The following is a 19,714-nucleotide window of genomic DNA, read 5'->3' as shown; positions in this document are numbered from 1 at the left end:
AAATTGACCTGGTAAGAGGGGATTGGCCAGGTCAATTATATTATTGCTAAACAATGGGAAATATGTATCTATTAAAAATCATATTGTGGAGATTATTTATTGTTATGGAGAAAAGTTGATTATATATTTAGTATTGAGGGAAAATTTGGCTATCAAATTATATGTACTATACTATTTTTATAAATAAAGGTAAGTGTGTGTGTATATATATATAAAATCTATGATACAAAAGTAGAAATGTGTAAAATTGTACATATGTATCAACATATGTGTATGTGTATCTATAGACACATTCTAGAAGATTATAGGCTGACATTTTACTGGGAGTGGAATAAGGAGAGTTTTAAAAAATTCTTTTCTGCACTTGCCATGCATCATGTAATTAGAAAAAAGTAAATATTAGATAGATTAACACTAAGGAAGTAAAACATTCAGATAAGATGAACTCTCATTGTTTTCCTCATGAAATTAATTTTCTTTATTATTTTAAAGTAAACTTGGTCCTTCTCATTCACATTTGCTCTACACAGCTTCTTTGGCTAATGCTCTTCCTAAGGTCTTTATTAAGAGTTATTATTTATATTTGAACAGTTCAATATTTATTTAGTTTGTGCCTTAAACTAAATAATTAAACTTTTCTTCCAATTGCCTCTGAGAATAGTAGCAGGCAAATAATAAAACATTAAAAGGAAACTAGCTTTGCAAATTTATAGAAATAAAAACAAACAAACAAACAGAGAAGCAGATTAGCTGATAATACTACAAGGGAGCAATGATACTCTTGCCCATTATAACATGAGGCATCCACCAATGTGCAATTAAAAAATAAAACCTGTGAGAAGGCAATGCGGGAAAATAAAAGCCTATTAAGGCCCTCCTAAGAGTTAAGGCTCTTGCCAGCAAAGCCATCTGTCAAGAGATTATGGAGAAAGAAATTTCTGCAGGAATTTTCCCTTGGGATCAGATAAAGTGCCAAGAAAAGGTGTGTGGCATCAGGAGTGAGGACAAACTCTGAGTCTTCGCGGTGCTTATCACAGACTGAGAGGAAACCATCAACCCACTAGTACTCAAGGAAGAGGAAGAGAAGAGAGGGACGTCTTGGGGATTGTATTTGACCAGAGAACTGAGGTTTTATTAAAAAGAATTTGTGAAAACAAGCCCCTTTTAAGGTAAGTTCAACTTGAACTCAAAAATTTTCATCATTCAAAGATAGTACTTTATTAAACTTTTCATACCGAGGGCACTAATTACAACATGAATGTTGAAGTTGATGAGTGAAATTGCAATGATCAAGAATACTTGAGCATTAGTGTAATGTCTTTTTTTTTAAAAAAAGAAAAAAACATGAATCTTTGGAGTTTAGAGACATTAGTTAGATGAAATGTACTGAAGTGCTATTTTCACTTATTTCTTCAAAATAAATGCTACTTAAAAAGTAATCAAGATAAACTCATGAGTACTTGCCTCTAGAGAATTGTTCATGCCATGCTGTGAAATAATTAAAAACCATAAAACCATGAAAATTACAAGAGTTAATAGTAAGGACACATATATTGTAAAGTTCTTAGACTCTTGTCAGGGAAAGATACTGTAATTTTAAGATTCTAAAGAGAGCCTAGCTCATTTTATAGCCTATATTCCTACAGAGTACTATTTTTTTTATCTATAACTATTCCCATTTCCTTTGGTTGGTGATTTATTTTACTTATTTTTTCAATAAGAAAAAAATTTCAGTTCCAAAGTAGAATAAAATGATCACAGAATTATTATCTTGACTACTAGATAAACATTATGCATTTTTTTCAGGATGTTTTTTAAGTCAGAGAGAAAGAAAGTGGTCTCCTTAAATGCAAGAAAGTAAACACACGAGAAGGTATGTGTCCTGCCAATTTAACAAATGTTTTTAAACCTTTAATGTTGATAAAAAAATTAGTTATAACTAGGATGAAAATATTCTTTAATTCAATTTTATTTTGTCTTAATCAAAATAGAGACATTGGAAATGAAAAAAAAAAGCAGAGATGAAATATAACTTTTACACAGGAGCAAAGAATAATCTTATCTGCTGGGAAGGAATACAAAGTCAAATAACACAGTGATAAGTCTCTACGATCAGAGTGATCCGGTGTTCATGGTGGCTCTGTGCCCATGGCAGATTATTGTGTCTGTAATTGGAGAGAAATTTTCCTGGGAATTGAAGTCAAGTCATTCTGTGAATTCAATTCGAGTGGACAATTACTTTTAATAACCCAGGTTTTTGATTATTCCTTCTTCTCCTACAAATGAACAGTTTTGCCTAAGTTATTGGGATAGTATTTAAATTCTACTTCATGTCACTATTGTATTCCTTCCTCATCCACTTGTTCATTCGACTGATGTTTCGTGTAGAGTGTCCTAGTGGAGGGCACATTAGGCTAAGCATATGATGAGTGAAAGAGATGATCACTACTCTCTAAGGGCTTGCAGTCTATTCCTGCACATAAAGCATCCCCTTAGCTTCAAAATAATTTGGAAAACAAAATTTAAATTGGTATTTTACCAACATAAATTTAAGGTGGATGGGAATTGTGTGGTAGAGATAGGAAGTATCTGTGTTAACCTGATTATTTAGGACTTTTGGTTCATGAATTTTTTTTTTTATTCTTTAGTTTTCTAAAAAAGAAAACTGGTTTATTTCAAGACTAAAATGAACATTATTTACTCTGTTCTTGGATTCTCATTAAACTCAGTTTTTTTTTTAACATGAAAAGAGTAATTATTACATAGAAAGGGCATTATAACAAAAAGTAAACTTTAAACTCTCTGGAGTAGTAAGTCTTACCTCTGTACACATGGTTAAATCTCAAAATATTAAGTCTATTTGAAACTGCAAAGTAGATTCTTCTTCATTATATACATTGGTGTACTTACGGTCAATTTGGAATCATAAGCATTTCTATTATTTTTGGCAGGATTTTAAATTCTTTTTTTCTGAACAAAAGTAATATGCAAATTTCGAGTTACGGGGACTCTCTCTGAATTCTTGCCAGAAATAATGAAGTTCTTGCTTAGATGAGCAGATCTGGAAACTGTCATATAACGTAAAATGTTTAATATGTAAAACTATTTTTATATATTTTCAAATAATAAAATACTAAGTTTAATAATCAATATTTTGAAAATAAAACATATCTACAATAAAAAGAATATAATATTCTTTTCATAGGGAATGAGTTAGTCAAAGAGAACAAGTTGCAATCATAAATCCACACAACTATCAGAAATAAAAGTCCTGCTACCATTAAAACAAAATAATAGTTCAAAAGCACATGAACAAAAAGAGAAACTGATTACTTTTGACTTTTTTTCTCTTTTGGATGAAATCTAAATTAGGTTTCTAGTTAAAGCATGATGTTTTTACTCTTCCATCAGAGAACACTAACTGTTCAGAAAACATTTTCTTATTCCATGTATTTTTTTTTTTTTTGGAGAGATTTTCACTGTAGGGCGCGTGCGCTTGCCAGACAGAGAGAGACATAGAGACAGAAAGCGAGAAATCACCCCCCAGGGGGGATGGCCATGCCGCAATCCCTTCTCCTCCATTCTCCTCTCGGGATCTTGGGCACGCATGCACACGCACCCGGCGTGAGTTTTAAGCCACCGGGTCCGGGACACAAACCGCGGTCGACTACGTGGGAGTCCAGCGACATAGCCATTACGCTAACTGCTGGTTCCCATTCCATGTATTTTTGAATACTTATCCCCTCTTGTTTCAATTATGTATATATGGTTGGAGAATACATTATTTTTGAGGTTGCAAGATAACTAAAAGAAGTGGTCACAGTCTCTCTCTACCTAGTCCTGAATGCTTTATGTTCTCCTTGTGGTAGATTCCTCACCAAAGCTGCCTCTTGACCACAGCTTGGATTTAATAAATCATGGGCAATGGTGTGGAGACACAGCTGAGTATGAAGTGCTCGTACCAAACTCTTAGGTTTCAGTCTTAACTCTGCTGATGACTCTGTCTCCTACCCACTTTCCAGCTGTAAAATGGGTATTAAGGGTACCTCAAATGACAATCTATTAGTGGTGCTTCTAATACTGTGGCAGTGATGCTGATGGTGGTGGAAATGATGAGACTCTGAAGAAACTCAGAGCTTTCCAGGGCATGGTCATAACTGGCTTTTAACATCAATCCTTACTGTGTCACGTTTTGTGTTTCTTTATCGTATCCCACATGAACCACAAGAGACAGCTTTCTAAAGTGTAAATCTGAGAGTGTCACTCTCCCTCAGGGGCTCCCCATCACCCTTGGCTACAGACCCAGTCTCTTTTGTCTGAAATACAAGGCTCTTCTCTTTCTCTGCCTGCAGTTTCTCACACCTCTAACTCTTGGCACAGATTATCCCTTTGCCTGAAACCCCTTCTCTAGTTTTCCACCTGTCTAGTTTGAATTTAACCTTCAATGCCTTGCTCAAGCTGCCAAGGCTTTTCTGATCCTAGCTTCGCCCTCCCCTTGCCATACCCTAGGCTGTGCATAGGTATATCTTGGCTCAAATATTAGTCTGTCAGCTTGTCATTTCCTTGAAAAAAACTGTGAACTATTTGAAAACAGGGAATATATCTTTTTTTCATTAGCCCAGAATTTCGCATAATTTCTGCTATGTAGAAGGTGCATAATAAATGTTAATAGATGAATGAATAATGAGTAGGTAGAGAGCAATGATGCCTCCCCTTTTACAAGTGGTTTACCTTCTAAGTATTGATGTCATGCAGAGATGCTGACATAAACATGTGGACCCATAGGGAAAAAGGCAATAATGGCCATGACTATTTCTATGGACGTGGCTTTTGCATGTTAATTTTAAAAATAATTATTTATTTAATTGTATTTATTATTATTATTATTATTATTATTATTTTAATTTGCTACAGGGCATGAGTGCTCATCAGAGAGAGAGAAGGAAAGTGGGAAAACAAGCTGCCAGGTACAAGATATGAACCAAAACCATATGGGAGTCCAGTGTCGTAACCACCGCACCAACTGCCTGTCCCGTACTACAAAATATTTTCAAATTTTTATTCTTTTTGCTGTTGAGCTGAAATAAGAGAATCTATACAGTGTTTTAATTTAAAATGTAGTTTTTAAAAAGAGCACATTAGCAAGAAAGTATAAATTATTATTATTATTGTTTTTCAGTTTGCTATAGGATGTGTGTGCTCACTGGAGAAAGAGGGAAAGTGAGAAATATCCCTCCCCAGGGGGGTTGGTCACACTGCAATTCTTTTTCCTTTCTCTTCTCTGAAGTTTGGGCACACACCCACACACGACCAGTATGATTTTGAAGCTCTGGGGTCTAGTTCTCTAATCGTGCAATGGACCATATAGGATTCAGCACTTTAACCTCCATGCCATCTGCTGGTCTAATAATAAATTATCATTATTGAAATTTTGGGGGACCAGCAGTTAGTTTAATGGCTATGTCACTGGACTCCCACGTAGTTGACCACAGTTCGAGTCCAGGACCTGTTGGCTTAAACTCATACCGGGTGTGTGTGTGTGCATGCCCAAGATTCTGAGAGGACAATGGAGGAGAAGGGACTGTGGTGTGGCCACCCCTTCTGGGGAGTGATTTCTCGCTTTCTGTCTCTCTATCTCTCTCTATCTTTCTGGTGAGCACAAACACCTGATAGCAAAAACTACTCCCAAAAAAATTTTTTTTATTAAACTAGTTGGCCTAATGTATCATCAAAGTGATGCTAAAACACTTCTAGGTCTGTTCATTCTTATTTGTGGAAGTGTTACATTGAATCTTGTGCATAGAAATCATAATTGTTATGGTTTCTAGAACAACTATATCAGCCTGAGTGTAAAGATAAGGATATAGACTAAGATCTTTCAATTGTATATTAGACTATTAGTGATACTATGAATAAATTTGAGGCATTTATTACACTAACATTTAAAATATGATTTGGGGGGTCAGCAGGTGATGTGGTGGTTAAGGCACTGGACTTCCACATGGCCAACTGCAGTCTGAGTCCCACACCCATTAGCTTGAAAAATCACTCCAGGTATGTGTGCATGCATGCCAAAAATACCAAGAGGAGAATGGAGAAGAAGGGATTGTTGCATGGCCAACCTCTCAGGGGGATGATTTCTCACTTTCCCTTTCTCTGTCTCTCTCCAGTAAGCACACGCACCCTATAGCAAAACCTAAAATAAAGTATGATTTGTAATTTTAATGTGGCTTGCATATTTTTGAATAAGCAAATATAGACAACCACAGTGTGATTTCTCCCCTTTCCGCATCCATAGTGAACTGATTCTAGAATCTTTCATCTTTTTTAATTGCCATAGAGCATGTGCACTCATCAGGGAGAGACAGAGAGAGAGAGAGAGACAGAGAAAGAGACAGATAGAGAAAGTGCCTCCCAGTGGCACATGGCCATGCAGCAGTTCCTTCTCTCTTTCTCTCCATTCTGTTGGGACTTTGGGCATGGAAACACTTACCCATCATGTTTTTCAAGCTGTTGAGTCCAGGACTTGAAGCATGGTTGGCCACGTGGGATCTGGATCCTTTAACCACTACATTATAGGTCTGACCAATTTGAACACTACCCTTTCCACACTAATAGTGAGTTGCTTCTAGAAACTTCAAACTTTAATTTCTTGTGATTTGAAAAAAAATGCTTCCAAAGCACAGAAAGACCCTATCTTACCAGGTCCTTTCTTGTCCTCTTCTCCAGCACCTTTGTTAGGGGGTCTTTGCTCCCGTTGCTGTAACTGCAGCAGCAGAAGAGGGGAAACAATTTGGTACAGGCATGTCCTTGCTCTGCATTGCCTGCTCTGTCCTCTTCAGTTCATCTGCCTTTACTTTCTTTTTTAAAGATTATTTACTTAATTTTATTAATTATTATTTTAAATTTGCTACAGGACATATGTGCTCACCAGACACACACACACACACACACACACACACACACACACACAGACCGCGGGGGGAGTGAGAAAGTAAGGTTCCAGAACTGGGACTCGAACCACAGTCAACCATGTAGGAGTCCAGGACCTTAACCACTACACTATCTGTTGGTCCCCTCTGCCCTTACTTTCTTTTATTGCCTGTGAGGCTATGTCTATTCTTGGAGTCTCACTTTGAGGTGTTGTAACCTCAACACAGAGCAATGGGCAAAGACTTAGCAGGAGTTACGAAGGTAACCTGCACAGGGCTTGATCTAGCACTAACCTTTTCAGGCCACTGTGCTATCACCTGGGTTTTCTTAGTTGGCTTTTACTTAACACAAAAAACAACCATGGCACAAGCTGGATTCGAATTAAAAAAAACACAACCCCAAACTAAACTGCCGTGTCAGTAAGTTATACCAGAGTAATAGTGAGGTAGGGTAAATTACATTCTAGGTAGTTGTTTATTTTCTTCTATGAGAGGACTTCAAAAAAGTCTGTGGAAAAATGGAATTACCGCACATGTTTCTTTTGGTGAAAAAATTTAAATCCATGCATAGATTTTTTTTCATAATATGCATTCCCCATGAACTTTCTGAAGACCCCTCATATACTTTATTGTTTATGATCTTCTTAGATAGGTGCCAAAGGCTGTTTTACTTTTCTTCTTTTCTTTGAATCGTATTTATTGAAGGTCTATGGTGTATCACCACTTTGAATTCAAAATGTTAATTGGCTAAATTAATCTACATGATAAACTTTCTAATTTTTTTTGTGGCTCCAGGATCTGGCACAGAGAAAATACTTAATCTTAGCCAGTACTTGAACATACAAACAGAGGGGGACTGTGCTTTGTGCTTAGTGTAGTCCCCTTGGAGTATCTGCGTAGCTGCTACTGCATTCTTAGGAAGGAAGATTAACGTCATCAAACAGTAACAGAAATCATTCTTCTGATGACAGAGTTTCTCTGGGCCATTTTCAGGGGAGGCTACTCACAGGAAGGATATTTAAGTCTCACTCTGGATTTTTAGTTGTGGATTTTTTTTTTTTTTTTGGAGAGTTTTTTTTTTGCTAGAGGGCGTGTGCACTCACTAGAAAGACAGAGAGAGACAGAAAGCAAGCACGCCGCAATCCCTTCTCCTCCATTCTCCTCTCGGGATCTTGGGCACACACGCACACATGCCTGGCATGAGTTTAAGCCACCGGGTCCAGGACTTGAAACTATGGTTGACTACATGGGAGTCCAGCTACATAGCCATTACAACATCTGTTGGTCCCAGTTGTGTTTTTAGTTTGTTTCTATGTCTATAGGAATACCCAGAGGAAGGGAGGATAATAGGTTTTCCTTTAGTTTCATGGAATGCAAGTCTGCAATGTCTAGGGAAAAGTATTTAGAATAAAATAAAATACTAATTTTGAAACTGATTCATGAAATTGAGAAGTTCAGTTTAAGATATTGGCAAAGTGGAAATTAAATCAAATGACAGAGACAGGTAGGTGGTGTGGTGACTAAGGGCACCGGACTCCCATATGACTGACCATTGTTTAAGTCCCTGACCTGGCAGCTTGCTTTCTCACTTTCTCTCTCTCTCCCTCTCTCTCTCACTCTGTCCCACCTCTCAAATTAAAAATAGAAATAAAAAAAATAAGGTTAAGTAAAATAATTCTAAAAAAGAAATCCAATGACAAATTGTATATATATAATTAAATATCTATTTTTTTGTCTCAAAAGTAGATTTCTTGCATCTCTGCTTTACGAAACTACTGAGATAAACACCTTACTATTGTTTGAGTTACACAAAATTATATATAATATAGTTTGGTGGTGCATGTATGCATGGAATTACTTTATCATCATTATTAACAAAGAGCACAATGGAAGTTTGCATTTATATAATAGTTTATGTTCTATGAGTCATAAATGTTAGCCATGTAAAGGACCTTAGCAGCACTCTAAACAAATCGTTTTATAGATGGGTGAACTAAATCAAATAGAGATTAACTTATTGGTTTTTTTTTTTCAAGGAAAAATTAAGCAAAATTATTCAGAGTTATGTTTTCTGTTATAGAAAAAGAGGTTGTCAATGAGATCCTCAAGGTCAGGGTTGATATCTAACTTTATCTTCTTTTAAAAATGAATTTAATGACTTCATTAAAATCTAAGGATATATAAAGGCAGCAATATTATCACTTCGCTAACAGAGATTTACTTATCATTTCAGACAAGGAATTCATCAAGTTACAAATTCATTCCAAAGAACAGAATTGTCTTGTATTCAAAGAACACAAAGGCCGTATCACCCCGTCATGCCCTTGATGAAAATTCTGACAACTTACTGTAGCATGTGACTGAAAGAAGGGTACTTCATGTCTCAGCTAGCTAAAGGTTTAGAAGCCAACCACAGGACAGAGTTAAGGACTTCCTCGTTTATAGAGAACCAAGATGCTCCCAGCGTCCTGACATGTCTACTCTGAATCAGTTTTCCGTGCTTCCAAGTTAACATGTCTAGGTGTCCTTAAGGCTGTTTATCCTTCTAGGTGTCCTTAAGGCTGAAAACTGGCCTTTAGAATAGAGTCAGCTTCCAGAGTGGCTAAAGACCCAAGGCAATTTGAGAGAATAAGCAGAATCAATCACAGGAAGACAATGGATAAGCCACTGACAGCCTCTAAAGGAAACGCAACACACACACTTACACAAGTTATGGAGAGAGATGTATGGAGAGAGTCATGGCAGTAACTTCTTTAACACTTAGGAAGTATTAAGTCTTTCCAAGAAATGTAACATGATTAGAATAAAACTATCTTGGTTCTAATAATAACAGTGTTTGAAAATATTTTCTTTCCTCAAATATAGCTCAGTAAAACATTTCTGAATATGTATTTTGTGGGACAATAAGCTCCATGGACTCTCGTCCCACTATGCACACAACATTGGGAATAATTGATTTGAACAAAAGTATTAGGTTATTAGGAAAGCACGATGCATTTTTCCTCTGCAAAAATGCATCATAACTTTCTAGACAAATTAATAAATAGACATCTTGATTTCAAAGTTAAATATATTGTTGACACTCTCAAAGGGAAATATTTAAGATGTTTTTGTTTCTTTTTTTAGGAGAAATTGTTGCTCTGTGGTGTTTGTGCTCTGCAGAGAGACAGAAAGACAGAAAGTGAGAATCATCCCCCCCTGGGCAGATAGCCATGCTGCAATCCCTTCTCCGTGCTCATCTTGTAAGTTTGGGCATCCACACACACACACACACACACAGACACACACACACATACAGCCTGGCATGAGTTTAAAGTCACCAGATCTGAAACTCAAACCACAGTCAGCCATGTGGGAGTCCAGCTATAGAATCATTACACCATTTGCTGGTCCCAAGATATAGATTTTTCTACAGTTATCTGACCATAGAAACTTTATTTGAGTCTGAATTTTCTCATGGCACCAGCATTCCATGAAACCTACTCAGGAAGCAGTTCCATCATTTAACATTACATTGGGCATTGAGGGTAACAGACATTTTTTCATCTTGTGTGGCGCTTACATTTAAATACTATGAAGGAGAGTTTTAATATGCTAAGTTTTATGAATAGGTAAATAGCATCGCAGAAATATTGACCACCTTGTTTATCTAGCATAGACTAACAGAGATCTTATAAGTTGTTTGCAACTGAGATGTCTTAGGTTACTTGTTTTCCAGCTTTCTTAAGCAGCAGTAGACCTTCTATTTAAGTATATTCTTCTATAGACATTAAATAAGTGAAATAGAGAGAATGTGGACTGGTTTAATTGCTTTGACAGTAGAGTTACAGAATATTTTTTCATCGGTCTCCTGACATTTACAGTGGTCTGGAATTTGTATATTTGAATAGCAGCAGCTAGAAGAAATTACATAAAATCACATTTGTTAAACTAATGCAGAATTCTTGATCTTTTAAAATTTTGGTAAATAAAGCACGGAAAACAATGGTTTATCTTTACAGAACATCTGATTCTATTCTTTTTTTTTCTATTCAATATACAGAGCCTATCTTATAGCAAAGGCTTAAGGGTTATAGAGTGGTTATAGTTGCCACATTCATGAGCTGAATTTTAGAAAGTCACAACTAAAGTGAGATTTTTCTTATAATTTCAAGTATGTGGAGGGAAAATAATGGCTACTTTTAAAAAATGTGTTGGTTTCCCATTGCTATTTCAACAAATTATGATTTAAAAACACATAAAATGTTGAGATTCTGTAGCACAGAAATCTCACATAGTTCTAACTGGGTTAATTTTCAGAACTCCAACCATGTTGTTCTCTTTCTGGAAGTTCTAGAAAAAAATTTGTCTCCTTTTATTTCCAGCTTCTAAAGGTTGCTTTCAGCAAATTAATGACTCTGTCATCACATCACCCTCTGACCATAGCCAGGAAAGAGTCTCCACTTTTTTTTTTTTGAGAGATTTTTGCTATAGGATACATGCGCTTGCCTGAGTGTCAGAAACAGAGAGACAGTGAGAAAACCCCCCTGGGGGGAAGAGGTGTGGGTACATTGCAGTCTCCTTTCCTCCATTCTCCTCTCAGGATTTTGGGCACACGGCCCGTGTAAGGTTTAAGCCACAGGGTCCAGGACTTGAACTCCAGTCAACTACATGGGATTCCAACAATGTAACCATTACACCACCCGGTGGTCCCCTGAAAAGGTCTCCAATCTTAAAGACTCATGTAAAGGACCAACAGATGGTATAATTGTTATGTCACTGGACTTCCATGTAGTGGACCGTGGTTTGAGTCCCAGATCCGGTGGCTTAAAACTCACACCAGGCATGTTTATGTGCATGCCCAGAATCCCAAGGGGAGAATGGAAGAGAAGGGACTATGGCATGGCCATCTCCTCAGGGGGCAATTTCTCCTGTTCTGTCTCTTTGTCTTGTTGTCTCTGGCAAGCGCACACACCCTATAGCAAAAAATCTCTCAAAAAAAAAATCACCTCATCTCAAGGTCTGTAACCTAATCACACCTGTGAAGTCTCTTTCACCATGCAAAGTAACATATTCAGATTTCGAAGATCAGGATGTGAACATCTTTGGGGAGCCATTATACTGCCTATGAGAGTATTTTAAGACCCTCTCCAAATTACTAAATCACTAAATGTATTGTAGTTTATAAAATTAAAAGTCTTTTCAATTTTTTTTTCCTTTTTGTATCTGGACCCTTATTCAAATGAATAGGAAAATATGACTTATTCTTTAAGGTCCTGAACCAGTGACAACCCCCTACTCTGGAACTCCCTTCTCTACTGCATCTAACTGCTCTTCCCTGTGGTGTTCTACTCCATTCATAGGTAGTGTCTTGTGTCCATCTCCTTCTGTGTCCTTCTGAGCTCTTGCCAATAATATGAGTGCCTAAAAGCAGGGATAATTCAGTCCTGCTCTTTTTGTTTTCGTAAAAAATACTTTCTCAAAAACAACCTCCCTGGGTAATATTTCTAGAGACACTATCTAGGTGACTCTCCCACATTTTAAACAATTATCTAAGTGCCAATCACTAACAAATTTTATCTCTTGTTTTGATTCCTCTTAGAATTTTCAATTCACTTGACCAACACCCTAAAGGATATCGCCTCTTTGGTGCCCAATAAAGTTATGGGTTCCCAAGTCTACTTCCAGATTCAATGATTTGCTACAATTACTCACAGAACTCAGAGAAGCTCTTACACTCATGGTAACAGTTTATTACAATGAAATAATTCACATTAAAATCAGCAAAGGAAAGAAGCACATAAGGAAAAATCCTGGAGAAATCAGATATGATCTTCCTGTTGTCCTCTCCCAATGGAGTTGTGTGGCCAGCACTGAATTCTCTCAGCAATGAAGCACATAACATTTCACAAGGTATTGCCAACCAAGGAAGTTCACTCAATCCTTGGTCTCCAGAGTTTTAGGTTCCAGTGAACAAAAAACAGTTGTTCACTATAACTCCTGCTGTTAGCATAATCTAGCATTGTCCAAGGCCTTGGGTTTCAAAAGACACTTATCAGGCAGTGTATTTTAAAAGCTTACAGTTTATCTCCCAGAAGCTAGTTAAGGACCAGTTCTTTGGAATATAAGATTGAATACCCCAACCTGAGTTACTCCTTTACTACACACGTCTCATACTTAATGTAGCTAAATGGCAAACCTTATTAATCCTCAAACTTTCCTCTACATGAATGCTCTCTCTTTAGGTAAATTACATTTATTTCTATCCAGGGGCTCCAGTGAACAACAGAAATGAAAAGACTCAACTCTAAGAATCATTCTTATTCATTTCTTTTCCTCATTCTCCACATCAGTTTTACCAGTAAGTGCTAGCAGTCTTGCTTTCAAAATATTTCTAAAACTATCCTGAATGTTCCTATTTCTTTCTGTCTCTACTATATGGTTATAGTCCAGGCTACCCTGGCAATAGTCTCTTCAGTGATTTTCTCTTGTCTGTCTTCAATGTTCTACACAGAGATCCCAAATGGAATGACTTCTTTAGGAGTAATTCACATCATGTCATAACCCTGCGTAAATCCTCCAGTGGCTTTCCATTATCAGATCCAAATTCTTCTCTGAATCAGAAGCTTTAGATAATCTAACCCCTGTTTATCCCTTTAACTACGTCTTAATCTCTCTCCACCCTTCTATGCTTCTGTCGAAGTGGCCTTCTTTTTGTTCCTATCACTTGCCAAACTTGTTGTTACTGCGAGACTTTTGCGCCAACTCCTCTGCTACTTGACACACTCTCCCTCTGATTTCATTTGTCTGACTTCTTGTTAGGAGTTGCAATTTTCAACTTAAATATCAACCTTCTCAGAGACGCTTTTCCTGTTCATCCTCAAAAAGGCAGCTGACTACTCACCTGACAATGCCCTCTTTACTTTCCTTGCATTGCACCATATTGAGTCGTCTGAAAAAGCATGACGCAATTTCGCATAGAAAAACACAAAAGATATATTTTGTCATTTTGTCGGAAAAATGACTTTTTCAACAGCCCAATGGTAAGTTATAGCTAATCATTTTTATGGTTTACTTTAAACAAATGTAGTTCTTCTTCTACCTTACCTCTCATAGGACCCCATGAGTGCAGGGTCTTGTATTCCCTTGGAATCGTTGATTGACACCTAGCAGATACCCAGTGAATATTAACTCAGTGGACAACATTTTCATCAACAGAAAATTACAAGTTGCTTGGATTATAAATGGTGTTTTATAAAAGTTGTTTAACTGAATTTGAGAACTAATAATAATAATGTTAAAGGGAATTTTAAAAAAAAGTATTTTCCTTCTGCTCAGCCCTTGGCCTGACTGTTAAGGTGGCTGGATACCACATGGACAACTACATGCTTTGAATCTTAGACCTGGAGGTTTGAGAGACATGCTGGGCACATGTGCATGCATGCCCAAAATCCTGAAAGAGAAGGATGAAGGAGGAAGGGTTGTAGAGTGACCATTCTCCCTGAGGGGTGCTTTCTCTCTTTTCCTCTTCTTTCTTTCTGACTGTCTCTCTCTGATAAATGCATGTACCTTCTGGCAAATTTATTTTTAAAATTTATGCACCTTCAACTCTCTTAATTTTCTTTGACATTGTCTATTTACTAATTCATATGAAGTGGTTTGAGTTTTATTCTTAGCTATTAAAAAAATAACCAAAATAATTTATATAAATCTTGGTGAGAATAGCAATATGTTGAAGTTTGTCTTCAAGGCTAATATGGTTTCTACATATTTCACAATTGGTTAAACAACCAAAAATACATCAAAGAGTCAGGTTTATAAGATTTCTTCACTTCTTTTTGATATGTCTAGGCTACTGAACTGGGAATATCACATTTTACTAAAAATGTCATTTTTATTTTATTGTGTTACATATGGTTTTTCTCTTTAGTTTTGTTACTTATCTGGCTTACTTCTGCTAAATAACAATGACAGAGGGATGCCATTAAAGTTTAATTCAGAGTTTAGTTATCACGGATTTGTGATGATAAGCAGGAGAACTGACAAGCAAACTAAGTTATTTTTATGCTAAACTGAATTATAATTGCCAAACATTTATTTATCTATTGGCAAATCTAGTAACCTTCTAAAATGACCTCAGTTGGATAATCCTCTATTACCACCAAGAGATCATTGTGACATCTGATTCCAAAAAGTATTAATTTACTTTACGACGTCAGCCACAAATGGGCACTGAATGCTGGAAGCCCTGGAAGCAGATGAAAGCCCAAGAAAAGTAGAGATCACATTTGGGTCACTATAACACATCTCCTTATCAAGCCTGAATCGGAGATTTGCACATACTAAAACTCTGGTGGCTCCTAATACACCATGCCAAGATGCTTCAGAAAATTGCAGAACCCGCCACTTGCCAGGAAAAACGTCGTTTCTAGGTCTTCTCCTTTTCTGCCTGTATCGCATGTCTATGACATGGTCCTGCTGCTGCTGTTCTCGCTTGAACGTGACCAAAACACCCCACGTGAGGTGCCTCTGCCCTCCACTGCACCCTGGCCCCTGATGTCCTGCTGGATTTCGCTGACATTAAACAAAGTCTGTGGGGCTCAGGAAGCCTGAGCAGGTGCTCCAGACACATCAGAGGCAAATGTGTAACAGCACAGAGGATTTCTGTTTGGCTTGTTGGGTTTGACATGCCAAAATAGCCCAGAAGGAATAGCAGTGCCTTTTGAACTAGCTGAGATGCTTCCCTGATGTCACTTCTCTGAGTTTTAGATCAATGCCTAGAAGATGAATCGGAACATGTGAGGAGAGTCACCAAGGGTAAAGGTGGTGAAAAGGTTGCAGCAATGACGCATCCAGGCCCAGAGAAAAGGTGCAGTGAGATGTGCAAGCCAGAAAAACAAAGGGCTGACTCATTGGCGGCCTAATTGACAATGGCACAGCTGTGACAACAATTTGCCGGCGGGCTGGCCTATGGGATGAAAGAGTCTCTGCTTTCCTTGGAACCCCAGAGTTGCAGTGGCTCATAGGAACGCAACACTCGTGTTTCAAGCTGGCTCAGCCTCATAAATACCTAAACTCACAGATGACATTTTTAATGCCCTGCAATTGCTATTCTGCATTTATATTTATTGCAATTCAACATTTCCATTAGTGCATCTATCATTGATAAATTTGTCACTGCTTCAGGAACACAGTCCATCATGCTGCATCAATTTCACTTTACAAGCTATTAATGTACTATAATGCAGCTTACAATATCATGTGGATATATTTGATTAGAGAAGTGCCAGAGTCAGTCAGATTGAACTGAGAATTGCAAGGGACCCAAATTCTTAATTTATTTATTGTAAAGATGAACAGCCTTGGTGCACTGTGAATGTGTTAACATAACAGGTGTATCTCTTTCACTTTCTCAAACAGGCACTGAAAAGAACAAATTTAAGCCATCTATTTTGACTCGGTTTGAAGCACAGCAGACTTACAATATTTTGTTGACACTTGACATGTTTATTCTTTTAGCAGACTCATGATCATATTTTAATATTTTCTGCATTCAATTAGCAGTTTTATCTAAGAGACAATGATGGCATATGAGTCCAGGAGATAGGACCAACTATGGCTCTCTGAAATCGGGTAAATAAAAATGTTAAAACCTTAGTAAATAAAACACAGATTTGCAATACACAACTTGAGATATTTCTGGTTGCTGTAACTATTTCTGTTAAAAATAAACAAAAACACGAGGCACCTGTGCAACCAAAAATTTAAATTGTATAGAATTGAACAATTCTCATGAATATGGACTAAATCATGTCATCTTGCGATTAGGATCTGGCCCATCTCTGTCTGTGTCCATGGACTCCAGAGGCTAAAGTAGAGGAAGACAGATCGAGTTAGGTTACTATCTCAGGTTATAGTAAAATGGTTGGACCCCTTTTTTAATCTCACTATACCAATTATAAAGTTCAGAGGAGACCGGTTATGCACTTACAAAAGTCTGTGAAGTATTAAATCTACAGCTGAAAATTATTTTTCTAGAGGAAATACATTGTAGTCTATTTTATTGTAACTAACAACTAAACATCATACTGCGTTTAAGAATGTAGGTTTGTTTAGCTCAAGGTAACAGGGCCACACTTAGTGTGGTTCTTTTTGTTGATGGGGGTCTCCAAAGAGTCTGAGGCAGTGCAGGATATCACATAGCGGCACAAAGCAAGAGTTAGTGTGTGCCATGTCCACTCTGAATGAAGCTACCAGGAGTCAACCGTGGGGGCTGACTGATAACCTGTCCAATCCTATTCACTCCCAAAGGCCCCAACTCTTCATACTGTCATTGGATTAAGTTCCACCTCTCAGCCCTGTTACAATACCTCACCAAGTTTAACACATGAATTTTGGGGAGACACAGTATAAACCATCACAGGTTATTCATAGGCTACAGGGACAGATGCGCATTAGAAACCTTATTGAGTTACTTTTCAAATGAGTGACATCAGGCAAGGTAATAATTTCTTTAAACCTCAGTTTTCCATATGTTTAATGAAGATAATAAGACACAGTTCCTAGGACTGTCCCTAGAATTAAATGTGATGTTAATGTGGTATATCCACACAATGAAATACAGGCAGCTGTTAGATTAAGAAGGCCCTATATGTGATGTTACAAAATGATTACCTCAAAACTAGTTAGATTAAAACATTCACAACCAGATGTTATACACAGAGTTACAACACGATATATAATACGTATGTACAAAACGTTTTAGTGGGAAGTCTGTGATTGCTATGCGCTGATAAGGTGATATTTAATTCTCCACATTACATTATTTGATACTTTTTGTTGCCTGCTATTTGTTCAGATTACTTTTATGATAAAATTAATGGTTTATTTTTTAAAAGGATATAATTCACTAAAAAGATTAACACATTGTCTGGCATATAACTAGAGCTCAATCAATGTTGGCTCTTTGTATAATGTCAATGATAAATGCTCCTTTTCCCCAGGAAGTGTGATAGACATCCTTGCTGCTGCTCCAATAACTGATGTGAAGTTTATTTCTGAAGTTTAATACAAGGGCTGTATAGGGACAGATGGATTTAAAAGGTCCATTGGATAAATGTCTCCGAGTGTAGATGTATTATACACTTAGTGTCTTAGTTCATTTTTTCTTTGCTAACAGAAATACCCAATATTAGGTGAATTTAAGAGACCAACCATTAATTGTGACACTCATGACTCTGGTGATTGGAAAGTCCAAAGGCGCAAGCCTAGGGCCTGGACAAGGAGGCAGAGGGTGGTAGGCATGTACAGAGGCAGGCAGGCAGCTTGCTCTCACTCTCTGTATAGCAACCAACTTTCTAGAAAATGAACCTCTTCTCATAAGACTTAGAACTCACTGAGTCTTGGGAGACATCGTTAATCTTGTTCACAAGAAGGTTGCCTCCATGATGTCATTTCCACTACCCAATCACTGCCAACTAGACCTCACCACTTCCTTTTTTAAAAAACTGTTTTTGGAGAGGTTTTTGCTATAGGGCACATGCGCTCACCAGAAAGACAGAGAGAGACAGAGAGATAGAAAGCAAAAAATCACCCCTCTGGGGGAATGGCCATGCTGCAATACCTTCTCCTCTTGGGATCAGGGGCACACACACACATATGCACGGCAGGAGTTTAAGCCACCAGGTCCAGGACTTGAACCACGGTTGACTAAATGGGAAGCCAGCAACATAGCCATTACGCCAACTGCTGGTCCCTAGACTGCACCACTTCCTGATACCGAATTCAAAAACATTACAATTTGAGGAACAAAGCATTATCCAAACCACAACACTCAGAAAGCACTAATCATATGAAGGGCTGCTTAAAGAGACTGCTAGCAATTAGAGGGGCTTTTAACAAACGTAGGATGCTGAGAATGAGGGAGGCAATAGTTTTTGTCTTGTCACTATTGGTTTTAATCCCCTGGAACCTTGCGTCCTGCGTGGGTTTTCTATTTTTGGAGAGAGACTGACAAATTAGATTATGGACAGAAGGAAAAAGACCCGGACTACGTAGGCAGCAGGTTCCATACCAACAGGACTAGCTGAAGGAGCTGGGGAACTGAAGTGAAGGGAGTCCTATAATGACAGTTCAAGGGCTGCCACGCAGAAGAAGGATTCAACTGAATCTGTGTTAGTTCCTCGGGGCAGAACTGAGACCACTGGGTAGAAGTTAAAAGGAGACATATTTCAGCTTACAGTCACAGCTAAAACCCAGCATGTCATGATTTATAGCAACAAATGCCACCCTAGGCAAGGATAGACTTTTCTGTTAAATTCTGAAGATAAAACGTGCCAAAGCATCTGGATTCTCACAAGGATAATGTCCCAAACCTAAACTAAATAAATAATCCCCACAGAAACAGCTTTACAAAGGTTAGCTACATGTAGTGGATGGACTCTGTGGCCGAGGCAGCTGAGCAGGGGGCTGACCTCTGTGCTGTGCTGGGCTCTGTCCCATGGTTGCCTCACCTGCTTCAACCAAACACATCAGCCCCTGACTCCTGGCTCTGCAGTGCTTCTGTCCCCCATCCCTGCAGTCTGGTTTCTCAGCAAATAGAGTCAGATCCTGGGCCCTATGTCCCTCTGATGTACCTTTTTCTCTACCTCCAAATGTCTTTCCTTTTGAAACCCTCTGTGTGCTCACGGTCACACATGCATCCCTTTGCTGTCATATTTATCTCCTTCTTTGTGCCAACGTTAGTTGGATAATATTTGTTCCCTCTCACTAAAATTAAGCTCCTGGAGAGTTTAGAGTGAAAG

The 19,714-nt window shown here is 37.8% G+C and overlaps 1 long non-coding RNA gene across 1 annotated transcript in view; it reads left to right on the top strand.

Annotated features, from left to right (window-relative positions):
• The first annotated feature begins 1,051 nt into the window (after window positions 1-1,051).
• The window catches only part of LOC102475959 (uncharacterized), a 29,250-nt gene continuing 10,587 nt past the window's right edge, over window positions 1,052-19,714 (top strand). Inside the window, exons 1-2 of the long non-coding RNA XR_335699.1 lie at window positions 1,052-1,169; window positions 1,807-1,873. This is a non-coding gene — a long non-coding RNA (uncharacterized LOC102475959). The remainder of the gene's footprint in view (window positions 1,170-1,806; window positions 1,874-19,714) is intronic.

This window comes from Tupaia chinensis, unplaced genomic scaffold, assembly GCF_000334495.1.
Source record: "Tupaia chinensis unplaced genomic scaffold, TupChi_1.0 Scaffold000498_1, whole genome shotgun sequence".
In the NCBI taxonomy this organism is placed as follows: Eukaryota; Metazoa; Chordata; class Mammalia; order Scandentia; family Tupaiidae; genus Tupaia; species Tupaia belangeri.
This window is presented reverse-complemented; position numbering and strand designations above follow the sequence as displayed.